We start from the raw sequence: 14648 nt of genomic DNA on the forward strand, positions 1-14648 counted from the left end.
CTGTCAGAGACAGCAAAGGACTTGGAAGAGCAGTTGAACGGAATGGACAGTGTCTTGAAAGGAGGATATAAGACGATCATCAAGAAAAGCAAAACGAGGATAATGGAATGTAGTCGAATTAAATCGGGTGATGCTAAGGGAATTAGATTAGGAAATGAGACGCTTAAAGTAGTAAAGGAGTTTTGCTATTTGGGGAGCAAAATAACTGATGATGGTCGAAGTAGAGAGGATATAAAATGTAGACTGGCAATGGCAAGGAAAGCGTTTCTGAAGAAGAGAAATTTGTTAACATCGAGTATAGATTTAAGTGTCAGGAAGTCGTTTCTGAAAGTATTTGTATGGAGTGTAGCCACGTATGGAAGTGAAACGTGGACGATAAATAATTTGGACAAGAAGAGAATAGAAGCTATCGAAATGTGGTGCTACTGAAGAATGCTGAAGATTAGATGGGTAGATCACATAACTAATGAGGAGGTATTGAAAAGAATTGGGGAGAAGAGGAGTTTGTGGCTCAACTTGACAAGAAGAAGGAACCGGTTGGTAGGACATGTTCTGAGGCATCAAGGGATCACAAATTTAGTATTGGAGGACAGTGTGGAGGTTAGAAATCGTAGAGGGAGACCAAGAGATGAATACACTGATTCAGAAGGATGTGGGTTGTAGTAGGTACTGAGAGATGAAGAAGCTTGCACAGGATAGAGTAGCATGGAGAGCTGCATCAAACTAGTCTCCAGACTGAAGACCACAACAACAACAACATGGTAATTTCACACTGTCGTCATTGGAAGTGCAGTGTATTACAGAATGGCACCATCCCTAGTGCGGAAGTATTGTACAAAGTGCGGTATGAGGAAGTACAATGCTCCATTTGCTTTAAAAGCTTAAAAACGGGAGCGGCCGCAGTAGTATTGCATCATCATATATGGAGAAAACTTCAAACCTTACTATTTATCCACAGTTTACAACAAAAATAGGAAGTAGCTGACCTGCTACCTGTTCTATATAATATGCCTTCATCTGATTGCAGCGCTTGAAAACGGATAAATTAACACGAAAAATACAGTCCTTCGCCCTCATTTTTCACTCTTCAGCATTGACTATTCATAAGCCCAAAATAGTGGTACGACCTTCGGTTACAACACTACTTTTAGCAGAGTTTCAGAAAAATTAGAATCAGTAGGAAAGTACTCGTGACTGTTTGTAGCATTCAACTACTAACCACATTTCGAGAGAAGCAGCGAACGGTGAACGGACTACGTTTCTTTTTTTTTTATTTGCCTATTTAATTTCATATTTTGATTCTATGCACCATGAAACAGGGTGTCAAAATTTTTCACACTTAGTTCGATTACTAAGTTTACTAAGGAAATAACAGGAATAAAAAAATCGAAAATTGGCAGGTTAAATTGGCTTTGTAGAAATCGATATAACCGGCAACGGGTTGTTTCAGCGATAACCGCCATCCATAGTGCAACCTAGGAACAAGGCCACGACACACCGTGCATGACGTCAGCAGTAGGGGTCGTACCACTGCGAGAGACGTTTCCAGCTGCTAGCCTATACTGAACTTTACGAACGCAACCCTTGTGTGACCACTTTCTTCGTGTAACAGACTAAGGAATACGGTATCTTGCTGCTAAAAAAACTGAAGTTCATAGGTCAATGCAGTCGCAAGATATGACCATTTATGTCACATACACTACTGGCCATTAAAATTGCTACACCAAGAAGAAATGCTGATGATAAACGGGTATTCATTGGACAAATATATTGTACTAGAACTGACATGTGATTACATTTTCACGCAATTTGGGTGCATACATCCTGAGAAATCAGTACCCAGAACAATCACCTCTGGCCGTAATAACAGCCTTGGTACGCCTGGGCATTGAGTCAAACAGAGCTTGGATGGCGTGTACAGGTACAGCTGCTCATGCAGCTTCAACACGATACCACAGTTCATCAAGAGTAGTGACTGGCGTATTGTGACGAGCCAGTTGCTTGGACACCATTGACCGGACGTTTTCAATTGATCAGAGATCTGGAGAATGTGCTGGCCCAGGCAGCAGTCGAACATTTTCTGTATCCAGAAAGGCCCGTACAGGACCTGCAACAGGCGGTCGTGCATTATCCCGCTGAAATGTAGGGTTTCGCAGGGATCGAATGAAAGGTAGAGCCACGGGTCGTAATGCATCTCAAATGTAACGTCCACTGTTCAAAGTGCCGTCAGTGCGAACAAGAGGTGACCGAGACGTGTAACCAGTGGCACCCCATACCATCACGCTGGGTGATACGCCAGTATGGCGATGACGAATACACGCTTCCAATGTGCGTTCACCGCGATGTCGAGAAACACGGATGCGACCATCATGATGCTGTATTCAGAACCTGGATTCATCTGAAAAAATGACGTTTTGCCATTCGTGCACCCAGGTTCGTCGTTGAGTACACCATCGCAGGAGCTCCTGTCTGTGATGCAGCGTCAAGGGTAACCGCAGCCATGGTCTCCGAGCTGATGGTCCATGCTGCTGCATACGTCGTCGAACTGTTCGTGCAGATGGCTGTCGTCTTGCAAACGTCCCCATCTGTTGACTCAGGGATCGAGACGTGGCTGCACGATCCATTAGAGCCATGCGGATAAGATGCCTATCATCTCGACTGCTAGTGATACGAGGCCGTTGGGATCCAGCACGGCGTTCCGTATTACCCTCCTGAACCCACAGATTTCATATTCTGCTAACAGTCATTGGATCTCGACCAACGCGAGCAGCAATGTCGCGATACGGTAAACCGCAATCGCGTTGGCTACAATCCGACCTTTATCAAAGTCGAGAACGTGATGGTACGCATTTCTCCTCCTTGCACGAGGCATCACAACAACGTTTCACCAGGAAACGCCGGCCAACTGCTGTTTGTGTATGAGAAATCGGTTGTGAACTTTCCTCATGTTGTAGGTGTCGCCACCGGCGCCAACCTTGTGTGAATGCTCTGAAAAGCTAATCATCTGCATATCACAGCATCTTCTTCATTTCCATTAAATTTCGCCTCTGTAGAACGTCATCTTCGTGGTGTAGCAATTTTAATGGCCAGTAGTGTATTTTGATACTCACAAACTGACTCATCAAAACCTGTAGGGTACTTCCCGTTGACCTAGAAACATGACTTTATACAAGAACTAAGGTTTCACTGTACAACTAAAGGAAGAACCTCCAGACGTACATAATGTTATTGGTCTTGCATTCCGTTTTGAGAGTTCTGACTCTCGAATTAATTTGTTGTTTTCATTTCTGTGAGAGTTCTATGCGGCCAATGACAGGACAGACACCTCATAATTTTGTGGAAAAAATGGGGCACGAAGAAGTTTTGAACACGGAACTTTCGCTTAGCAGTCCAACACCGTGACCACACAATCACGACGCCGTAGTTCTTGCCATTCACTCGATGTTGCACATCTTGAGCTTGGACCGTTCACTGTTTCTATTTTGCTCCTTTTTTCACAGTTTTGTACATCATCTTGTTTTCAAGCTTGATCTGTGTTCAGTTTTAGCGGGCCATCCACTGTGTCTTCTTACCACTATATCTGAGGGTTGCGCGATGACGAGTTTCCCTTGGAAGTACATTCAATCAAAAGATATTGTTATGTGTGTCACATTTTGATGTTCGCAAACTAGCTTTTCAAAATCAATAGAGTACTTTCCACAGAGCTGCAATAATAAAATTAGCACTAACCAACGTTTCAGATCCGAAAATTATTAATTTGTGATTACTTCACACGAAAAAAGTTGTTTTTCTTTGGCATTTGATATCCGACTGTCTGTCAGCCCGTCGGTAAACGCCCTTCTTCTCAGGAATGTGTGGATGTATCAAGTTAACATTCATGTCACAAACTGACACCCGTGGTCCCTTGGAGGTGTAAAAAATTTAAGCTTCTAAGTCAGCACAACCAGAAGATACTGCCATGTATGTTCCGTATTTCGATACTCCTAAACACACTCATAAAAACATGTTGGGTGCTTCCCGTTAACCTGGAATCATGAAATTTAGCGAGAAGAGCGATTTTACAGTACAAGTAAAGGGAAAAAAATATGAAAACTGTTAATTTGTAATGGTATCATAAGGAAGTCTTGGAATTCCCGGCCCCGATATCTCGCTATTATCGATGTCGTTAGCAGACAGAAGTCGAGATTCTCGATCCGCATCTTCCAAAGCAGAGTTACTAACCACAGCCTTCCGAAATGCCTTCACAAAAGAAGACAAAGTTAATATTCCAGAATTCGAATCAAGAACAGCTGCCAACATGAGTAACGTAGAAGTAAATACCCTCGGAGTAGTGAAGCAACTGAGATCACTTAATAAAAGCAAGTGTTCTAGTCCAGACTGTATGCCCAATTAGGTTCCTTTCAGAGTATGCTGATGCAATAGGTCCATAGTCAACAATCGTAAACAACCGTTCGCTCGACGAAAGATCCGTACCCAAAGACTGGACAGTTGCACAGTTCACACCAATATTCAAGAAAGGTAGTAGAAGTATTCCACTAAATAACAGGCCCATATCATTAACGTCGATATGCAGCAGGATTTTGGAACACATATTGTGTTCGAACATTATGAATTACCTCGAAAAAAACGGTGTATTGACACACAGTCAACGTGGATTTAGGAAACATCGTTCTTGTGAAACAAAAGTAGCTCTTTGCTCGCATAAAGTGTTGAGTACTATTGACAAGGGAATTCAGATTGATTCCGTATTTATGGATTTCCGGAAGGCTTTTGACACTATACCACACAAGCGGCTTGTAGTAAAATTGTGTGCCTGTGGAATATCGTCTCAGTTGTGTGACAGGTTCAGAGATTTTCTGTCAGAGAGGTCACAGTTCGTAGTAACTGACGGAAAGTCATTGAGTAAAACAAAAGTGATTTCTGGCGTTCCCCAAGATAGTGTTATAGGCCCTTTGCTGTTCTTTATCTGTATAAACGATTTGGGAGACAATCTGAGCAGCCCTCTTAGGTTGTCTGCAGATGACGCTGTCGTTTATCGACTAATAAAGTCATCAGAAGATCAAAACAAATTGCAAAACGATTTAGAAAAGATTTCTGAACGGTGCGAAAATTGGCAGTTGACCCTAAATAACGAAAAGTGTGAGATCATCCACATGAGTACTAAAAGGAATCCCTTAAACTTCGGTTACATAATAAATCAGTCAAATCTAAAGTCCGTAAATTCAACTAAATACCTAGGAATTACAGTTACGAATAACTTTAAAATGCAATATTGTGGGGAAGGCTAACCAAAGACTGCGTTTTATTGGCAGTACACTTAGAAAACGTAACAGATCTACTAAGGACACTACCTACACTACGCTTGTCCGTCATATTTTAGAATACTGCTGCGCGGTGTGGGATCCTTGCCAAATAGGATTGACAGGGTGCATCGAAAGAGTTCAAACAGGGGCAGGACGTTTTGCATTATCGCGGAATAGAGGAGACAATGTCACTGAAATGATTCAGGATTTAGGGTGGACATCTTCGAAACAAAGGCGTTTTTCGTTGCGGCGGGGTCTTCTCACGAAATTCCAGTCGCCAACTTTCTCCTCCGAATGCGAAAATATTTTGTTGACACCGTCCTACATAGGGAGAAACGATCACCACGATAAAATAAGGGAGATTAGAGCTCGTACGGAAAGATATAGGTGTTCGTTCTTCCCGAGCGCTATACGAGATTGGAATAGTAAAGGTGGTTCGATGAACCCTCTGCCAGGCACTTAAAGGTGATTTGCAGAGTGTCCATGTAGATGCAGATGTACGGAGCGAATGCCGGACATTTGTCACGCCGGACATTTGCCACGCCAGACATTTGTCACACTTGCCACTTCGGCAGGTAGCTTGAGTAGCGATCCCTCAGGTAAGGGACGCCCTTCCTCGTACTTCTATCCGCTTTCAAACCGGCGTCTCCGCATCTTACTCGATACAACCAGTACGTAAGGGACCTTCTTCTTCGACATCTTCGCGAAATACAGAACTTCTTTTCCGAAATCGAAATATTTATAACTTTTGGGAAACGAAAGCAATACCGACGATTATGTCAGTATGTAATTAGTTCTGCCAAGTATAAATGTAGATCCCTCTGTCTGTACAGTAGCTTCCTTTCACGCTTACTGATTGCGATAGAAACAGTCCATCGCCATGAAAGCAACAAGAAAGGAACGATGTAAAGAGAATGCGAATTTACGCTAATCATTTTTTTTATCACTGCTTTTGTGTCTACTTAATTACTACAACTGCAAGCCCAAAATACAATAAGGAAATAAAAAATAGGTATGTGAATGTTTGAAAAGAAGAACGTCATACTCCATATTAATTTACTCTCTAAAATCCGATATCCCTTGCGGCGAAACATTAATTAATAAAGTGTAGCGGGACAATATTCAAAACATGACTGAAAATACCTTCACTAAATAGAGATAAGAACATCATGATTGACATGTCATCTAAAGTCGACGTACAATTTTAAAATGTTATAAATAAGGAAATTAAGTAATACAGAATGCTATGCTTGTAACGTACGTTGTTGTTACACATTGTTTAGCTCTGGTATTTACAGGGTCACAGAGGAAGCATCCCAGGTATTGGAGGGAAAACCGTAATTGTAATGATCTGCACTACAACAGAAAGAAAGTGCACAACTTCAGGAAAAATAATGTAACGTGTGTTCCAGCTCACAAGCGACATTGAAGCAGGTAGTTCCTGTGACTTAGTATGGGCAGAGGTTATATTCGACAACCGGAATAAATTAAAAACTGGCTCCCTTTACCGACCCCCGGTCTCAGATGAGACAGTTACTGAACAGTTCAAAGAAAACTTGAGTCTCATCACAAATAATTACCTTACTCATACAACTATAGTTGGCAGTGACTTCAATCTACCTTCCGTATGTTGACAAAAATACATTTTCAGACCCTATTGTAGATAGAAAAAAACTTCCGTAATTGTTCTGAATGCTTTTTTAAAAATTATTTTGAACAATTAGTTCACGAGGCCATACAAATTGTAAGTGGTTACGAAAACACACTTGACCTCTTAGCCACAAATAATCCTGAGCATCACGACGGATACAGGGATTAGTGAACAGACAGTCGTAGCGAGGCTAAATTCACCAAAACTAAACAAGAAATATATCTATTTATAAAAGCAGCTAAAAATTCGGTTGACATTTTTCTAAGAGACAGTCTCCAATCCTTCCAAACTATGTAAGTGAAGACCATATGTGGCTGAAGTTCAAAGAAATAGTATCAACAGCACTCGAGAGATTCATACCAAATAAATTAATAAGAGACGGAACTGATCCCCCATGGTACACAAAACACGACAGAAAGCTGCTGCAGGAGCACCGAAAAAGGCGCGTATAATTTAGACGAACAAAAAATCTCCAAGATTGGCGAAGTTTTACTGAGGCTCGAAATTTGATGCGGATTTCAATGCGAGATACATTTAATAGTTTCCACAACGAAACTCTCTCTAGAAATGAGGCGGAAAATCTAAAGAGATTCTGGCCCTATGTTAAGTAAACCAGCGGAAAGGCTCAGTAAGTACCTTTACTGCGCGACAGCGACGGTAATGTTACTGATGACAGTGCCACTAAAGTGGAGTTACTAAATGCAGTTTTCCGAAATTCCTTCACCAAAGAAGACGAAGGAAATATTCTAGAATTCGGAATGAGAACGCCGCGGTCTAAGGCGCTCCAGTCATGGACTGTGCGGCTGGTCCCGGCGGAGTTTCGAGGCCCTCCTCGGGCATGGGTGTGTGTGTTTGTCCTTAGGACAGTTTAGGTTAAGTAGTGTGTAAGCTTAGGGGCTGATGACCTTAGCCGTTAAGTCCCATAAGATTTCACACACATTTAAACATTTTTTTGAACCACTGCAAACATAATATAGGAGGAGGAGGAGGAGGGGGAGACAAGGGACCCAACCCTTCGGAGCAGGTAAAATCGTGGCAAATGTCCGGCGTGGCCGTGGTGTGCGTACTGTAAGACCTTCAGTACACAAACCATCAGATTATTTGGCTTGTCGCTCTAACGAAATAGGCGAGTGTCAGCAGTATGTCTCGTGGTCTTATAGTGGCGTGTTTATCTTCTGCTGTTAGGTCAGACAATAGAAATGCCACTTGCACACTTAGAGTAGCAGATTGACGGGAACCAGCTTTAAACAGAACTTGATTAATTTTCACACACATTTATTAAAACAATAACAAGCATAAAAATTACTTAACTTGGTTCTGGATGCTATTTACATTTGACAATCTGAAGTTCCTTTGGTATTGGTATGTTAATCATATTCTCACATTTATCTCTGATACTTGACAAAAGTGTCTATACATTTATCTTCATGGCTATGTACAGGGGCAACGGCCTTGCCGCAGTGGTTACACCGGTTCCCGTCAGATCACCGAAGTTAAGCGCTTTTGGGCGTGGCTGACACTTGGATGGGTGCCCATCCAGCTGCCATGCGCTGTTGCCATTTTTCGGGGTGCACTCAGCCCTGTGATGCAAATTGAGGAGCTACTCGACCGAATAGTAGCGGCTTCAGTCAAGAATAGCATCAGAACGGCCGGGAGAACGGTGTGCTGACCCCACTCCTCTCCTATCCGCATCCTCCTCTGAGGATGACACGGCGGTCGGATGGTCCTGGTAGGCCACTCGTGGCCTGAAGACGGAGTGCTATGTACAGGAATATGGTAATCTTATTAGGCGCAGACTGAAACTTGACTATAGACTGGTACAGACAAATGCAGACTGGCTAATCGGAGGTCTGTACTCTCGTTATAATACCTCGCACGTTCATGTATCACTGCGCGAGTGTGATCCGCAAGGAGAAAAGGTTCTACGTTAGCAGCAATCTCATTGGCTGCGTTACATATTAATACGCGGATCGGCGGAAGCAGAATTTGGTCCGTCTCTATGGCAGCGCCATCTCGTAGCGCGGAGACGGACGAGCGCTACGCCTGCGCTGTTGTGCTTAGCAGGGCGCGGTCTAGTGGGAAAGTTGTGTATGCGCTGACTACGCGGAGCTATGTACACACAGTGGCAAATGTGCGCACACCGTACGGAACCCTCAGAGCACGAGTCCTGCTGCTGCTGCGCTTGATACGCGGTGTCTGGTTTAAAAAGCCGCGCATAGAGGGTCCGGGGCAGGGCGACATACTGGGCACAGCGGCGTCGCCACGAGCAGGGGCGCCTCACAGCTGTTCGCAGCCGGCGGCGGCGGCGGCAAAGGCGATGCGGGCGCGTGCAGCTGCCGTAGGGGGTGGTGGCAGCGGGGGAGGGCGCCGCCTTCTCATCACCCAAAACACGGGGGCAATGTGCTGTGCGAACTGGCACGCGTTATGCTCGAGAGAATACCTTTTGACAGACGGACATCTCTGCCTACTGACACGGTATCGAACGAATAGTGACGATACGTTACTAATGAGTTGTAGCGAAAGAAAAGTATCGTACTCACTACAGCATCGACAGAAATATATCGAAACCTCGAGATATTTTTACTTACCTAAACTACTATGTAAAGACAAGTCGTTGTTACCAAAATCTCGAAAAGTTCTTGACCAATTTACTTCAGATTTTTACACGATACTCTAATAAACGTTAGGATGTACATAGGCTGCTTACTTTTCAATATACAATGTGGGATACATAAGTGGCTCGCAGAACAGAGTTCCAGGGTACAAAGAAACACAACACGGGAAAGGAAACACAGTACAGACCTGACTATAGCTTCTACATCTACATTTATACTCCGCAAGCCACCCAACGGTGTGTGGCGCAGGGCACTTTACGTGCCACTGTCATTACCTCCCTTTCCTGTTCCAGTCGCGTATGCTTCACGGGAAGAACGACTGCCGGAAAGCCTCCGTGCGCGCTCGAATCTCTCTAATTTTACATTCGTGATCTCCTTGGAAGGTATAAGTAGGGGGAAGCAATATATTCGATACGTCATCCAGAAACGCACCCTCCTGAAACCGGAACAGCAAGCTACACCGCGATGCAGAGAGCCTCTCTTGCAGAGTCTGCCACTTGAGTTTGCTAAACATATATGTAACGCTATCACGCTTACCAAATAACCCTGTGACGAAACGCGCCGCTCTTCTTTGGATCTTCTCTGTCTCCTCTGTCAACCCGACCTTGTACGGATCCCACACTGATGAGCAATACTCAAGTATAGGTCGAACGAGTATTTTGTAAGCCACCTCCTTTGTCGTTGGACTACATTTTCTAAGGATCTCCCAATGAATCTCAACCCGGTACCCGCCTTACCAACAATTAATTTTATATGATCATTCCACTTCAAATCGTTCCGCACGCACACTCCCAGATATTTTACAGAAATAACTGCTACCAGTGTTTGTTCCGCTATCATATAATCATACAATGAAGGATTCTTCTTGCTATGTATCCGCAATACATTACATTTGTCTATGTTAAGGGTGAGTTGCCACTCCCTGCACCAAGTGCCTATCCGCTGCAGATCTTCCTGCATTTCGCTACAATTTTCTAATGCTGCAACTTCTCTGTATACTACAGCATCATCCGCGAAAAGCCGCATGGAACTTCCGACACTATCTACTAGGTCATTTATATATACACTCCTGGAAATGGAAAAAAGAACACATTGACACCGGTGTGTCAGACCCACCATACTTGCTACGGACACTGCGAGAGGGCTGTACAAGCAATGATCACACGCACGGCACAGCGGACACACCAGGAACCGCGGTGTTGGCCGTCGAATGGCGCTAGCTGCGCAGCATTTGTGCACCGCCGCCGTCAGTGTCAGCCAGTTTGCCGTGGCATACGGAGCTCCATCGCAGTCTTTAACACTGGTAGCATGCCGCGACAGCGTGGACGTGAACCGTATGTGCAGTTGACGGACTTTGAGCGAGGGCGTATAGTGGGCATGCGGGAGGCCGGGTGGACGTACCGCCGAATTGCTCAACACGTGGGGCGTGAGGTCTCCACAGTACATCGATGTTGTCGCCAGTGGTCGGCGGAAGGTGCACGTGCCCGTCGACCAGGGACCGGTCCGCAGCGACGCACGGATGCACGCCAAGACCGTAGGATCCTACGCAGTGCCGTAGGGGACCGCACCGCCACTTCCCAGCAAATTAGGGACACTGTTGCTCCTGGGGTATCGGCGAGGACCATTCGCAACCGTCTCCATGAAGCTGGGCTACGGTCCCGCACACCGTTAGGCCGTCTTCCGCTCACGCCCCAACATCGTGCAGCCCGCCTCCAGTGGTGTCGCGACAGGCGTGAATGGAGGGACGAATGGAGACGCGTCGTCTTCAGCGATGAGAGTCGCTTCTGCCTTGGTGCCAATGATGGTCGTATGCGTGTTTGGCGCCGTGCAGGTGAGCGCCACAATCAGGACTGCATACGACCGAGGCACACAGGGCCAACACCCGGCATCATGGTGTGGGGAGCGATCTCCTACACTGGCCGTACACCACTGGTGATCGTCGAGGGGACACTGAATAGTGCACGGTACATCCAAACCGTCATCGAACCCATCGTTCTACCATTCCTAGACCGGCAAGGGAACTTGCTGTTCCAACAGGACAATGAACGTCCGCATGTATCCCGTGCCACCCAACGTGCTCTAGAAGGTGTAAGTCAACTACCCTGGCCAGCAAGATCTCCGGATCTGTCCCCCATTGAGCATGTTTGGTACTGGATGAAGCGTCGTCTCACGCGGTCTGCACGTCCAGCACGAACGCTGGTCCAACTGAGGCGCCAGGTGGAAATGGCATGGCAAGCCGTTCCACAGGACTACATCCAGCATCTCTACGATCGTCTCCATGGGAGAATAGCAGCCTGCATTGCTGCGAAAGGTGGATATACACTGTACTAGTGCCGACACTGTGCATGCTCTGTTGCCTGTGTCTATGTGCCTGTGGTTCTGTCAGTGTGATCATGTGATGTATCTGACCCCAGGAATGTGTCAATAAAGTTTCCCTTTCCTGGGACAATGAATTCACGGTGTTCTTATTTCAATTTCCAGGAGTATATATATATATATATATATATATATATATATATATATATATATGTGTGTGTGTGTGTGTGTGTGTGTGTGTGTCGATTAGTTTACGGTAGAAAGTTAAGTCACTAGCGACTTCAGTCCGATCAACGCTCACAGTGCTATTTGCCATGACAGAAGATGAAAAGGTAATTGTTTCCGAATAATCAGGTGAAGTGTAGAAACTAATAGTTAGTTGTGTAATAGTACAGGGTGGCGCAAAAGTCCGTTAACACTGGAAAATTCAGTACCTCAAGGTATATGGTATATAGAGAACTTAAAAATGACGCACATGCTTGAAGCGACATCGAGTTTTATTGAAACAAAGAAAACGTGCACAAAATGACCAACGGATGGCGTTTCATATGATACAAAATCAATAATTAGCATAACAATCTTTTAGCATCCGTTATGACGCCCGACAATTGCGGTAGACTGATTTCAGGTAACTACACGACAAATGATCACACGGATTGGGGTGTGTGGACCAGGGAGGCCGTGCATGAATTCGCGGCTCAGCACGCTATCCTCAGCAAACGATAGGCGCAAGAGATCTTGCAGACGTGCATAAAAATCGCACCTTCCAGCCGGACTAGGGATAGTGCGATTCTGTAACATATCGGTATACCTCGCATCCGTGAAGTTGACATTTTGAAAAGCATCACCAGCCATTCCTTCGAAGAAACAAAGTCCGATCACGATTGATGTGGTAAATCTGCACTCACACGGCGACTTTCTCGCCATGCAGTGGCATTTCCACAACAGTTCTAGGATTTTCGGTAGCCCAAATTCTGCAGCTGTGAGTTTTGACAGACCCTCAGCGTCATAGACTTGTTGCTGTCAAGCGCCATCTGTTGGTAAGTTTTAGTATTCGTTTTTGGTATTAGTAAAGATCTGTATCATGTCAAGCATGTGTGTCTATGTTTAAGCTCTCTACCTACATTATTCTGTGAATTAGTGCATTTTCAAATGTTAACGGACTTTTTGGCCACCCCGTATTTGGACAAATATTAAGGAGCTATATCAAGGAAAAAAATCACCTGCACGTATTCTGCAGTAATCTCGTCTTTCTGCGCCGATCGAACCTCTCGAGTTTTGATCTATTATAAAATCAAAAGGCAGACGTGAATTTTCACTATGACATGTGTACCGCTTCCCTACCCAGAGGCAACTAGTGCAATATTCGTGATCCTGATAGTGCTACATATCGCTCTAAAGTCAGTTGATAGTAGCTACAGCTGTATCGGTGTAAAATGAAGACTACACAAACACGGGAGCAAGTGAGAAACATACGAGGGGCGCTTGAAAAGTCCGTGCAAAAATAAAATCTACTTACGTCTTTTGGGTAAACCTTTCTTATTTTTCGACATAGCCTCCTTTTAGACTTACACATTTCGTCCTACGCTGTTCTAATTTGTTGATCCCTCCCGAATAATAGGAATTTTTCAAGTCCGCAAAATAGCTATTAGTTGCTGCAATCACGTCCTCGTTTGAATAAAATCCATCCCGTCAGCCATTTCTTCAAATTGGGGAACAAATAGTAGTCCGAGGGAGCCAAGTCTGGGGAAGCACTATGGGACTTATCATCTGAGGTCATCAGTCCCCCAGACTTAGAACTACTTAAACCTAACTAACCTAAGGACATCACACACATCCACGCCCGAGGCAGGATTCGAACCTGCGACCGTAGCAGCCTGAACCTTCTGACGATTGTTGCAGGATATTTGCTTTCAGACGTTTCACGCCGTACAAGCCGAAGGCCATCTGTCATCTGAAAAGGCCACTCGTCGCCACTCAACTGTTCGCATGTTGCGGTATTGGGGTGCAGATTCCAGTCTTTATCACTAATGAACATCGGTCAGCATAGGTGCTCGAACCAGGAGCCTGCTGCAGAGCCGCAGATGAAGCAACATGCGCTGAATGCTCCTTGAGGAGACAATGCTGGCAGCCGCTTGATTAATCTAGGCGGTCAGTTTCTCAACAGTTACGTGTGTTCGCCCATATACACCTGCGCAGCCTCGTTCACCCTTGTTGCACCTCAGTGCCTCGGCGCCGGTTTTGGACTGGGTCATTTGGCCATTCTTGTATACTTTAACCACGGCGACATGCGAAGTTTGCAAACATGGGCGTTTCGGAAATGCTTCCAGCCTTGGCCAGATAGCCAATCATCATGTCCTTTTGGATGTCAGATAAATCGCTCCGTTTCTGCATTGCGACAACGATTGCACTGTTTTCCATGCCCCCCACCCAAGCCCCGACACATTTTATAACCCTCCGCGGGTGGTGCTGCAACCTGCCGTCTGTGAATGATTATTGCGCCTTTTTGTTGGTAACGTCACGTAGTGCTCTGTATGAAAATCACTGTGTGCAATCTGTGGCTGGTTGGCATTGTTGGAATATTCGCGATTGTAGTGTTGGGCAGTTGGATGTGAACAGTGCGTAGCGTTGTGCAGTTGGAGGTGAGCCGCCAGCAGTGGTGGATGTGGGGAGAGAGATGGCAGAGTTTTGAGAGCGGACTATCTGGACGTGTGTCCGCCAGAATAAGGAAATTTGTAGGACTGGATGTCATGAACTGATATA

The sequence above is a fragment of the Schistocerca piceifrons genome, chromosome 7 (assembly GCF_021461385.2).
Source record: "Schistocerca piceifrons isolate TAMUIC-IGC-003096 chromosome 7, iqSchPice1.1, whole genome shotgun sequence".
NCBI lineage: Eukaryota > Metazoa > Arthropoda > Insecta > Orthoptera > Acrididae > Schistocerca > Schistocerca piceifrons.